The sequence below is a fragment of the Rhinopithecus bieti genome, unplaced genomic scaffold (assembly GCF_001698545.2).
Source record: "Rhinopithecus bieti isolate Rb0 unplaced genomic scaffold, ASM169854v2 scaffold_33326, whole genome shotgun sequence".
NCBI classification, from domain to species: domain Eukaryota; kingdom Metazoa; phylum Chordata; class Mammalia; order Primates; family Cercopithecidae; genus Rhinopithecus; species Rhinopithecus bieti.
This window is the reverse complement of record NW_016814921.1, coordinates 2,641,614-2,642,636: the sequence shown is the minus strand read 5'-3', so window position 1 is coordinate 2,642,636 and position 1,023 is coordinate 2,641,614.

The following is a 1,023-nucleotide window of genomic DNA, read 5'->3' as shown; positions in this document are numbered from 1 at the left end:
TGGGGAGGGGGGAGGGATTGCACTGGGAGTTATACCTGATGTAAATGACGAGTTGATGGGTGCTGACGAGTTGATGGGTGCAGCACACCAACATGGCACAAGTATACATATGTAACAAACCTGCACGTTATGCACATGTACCCTAGAACTTAAAGTATAATAATAAAATTAAAAAAAAAAAAAAAAAAAGAAAAGAATCCACTCCTGAGCACACATGTTATCTAGTCCTACAGGTCCTATGGTCCACAGTTTCTCTTCTTCCTTGTCAGGTCCAGTGATTCCCCAGTTGGGTCATGCTAAGACTTGTCTCTCATTATCAATCTAGTGGTCAGGAGGAAAGGTTGGGGTAGATACTGAAGAGAGCAATTATTATGGCACCTGCCTCCATTTGAAGCCTCTGCATAATCTCCCCATCAAGGGAATGGGCCACTTGTGCATCACACAAACACACAGGTATCTATGTGTGAACATAAATCTAAAAATGTCATCAGGGCAGGTTTTATTTTTATTTTATTTTTTTGAGACGGAATCTCCCCATGTCACCCAGGCTGGAGTGCAGTAGTGCAATCTGGGCTCACTGCAAGCTCCGACTCCCAGGTTCACACCATTCCCCTGCCTCAGTCTCCCGAGTAGCTGGGACTACAGGCGCCCGCCACCACACCTGGCTAATTTTTTGTGTTTTTAGTAGAGACGGGGTTTCACCGTGTTAGCCAAGATGGTCTCGATTTCCTGACCTCATGATCTGCCATCTCGGCCTCTCAAAGTGCTGGGATTACAAGCGTGAGTCACCATGCCAGGCCAGGGCAGGTTTTTATCACCGTCATGTCTCATTTATCTCATTCAAGTATAGGTGCTATGAAAATCTCCCACATCCCTATGCCACTACCACCTCTCTGGATTTCCGTGGGGTTGACATATGCTTGTCCTGGCTTTCTACATGTGGCTGTCCACTTGGGCTAGTTTAGATGCAGCTCGGCCAAGCCATGTCACAGGCAAATATTGATTGCTTCTCCCACTACACAT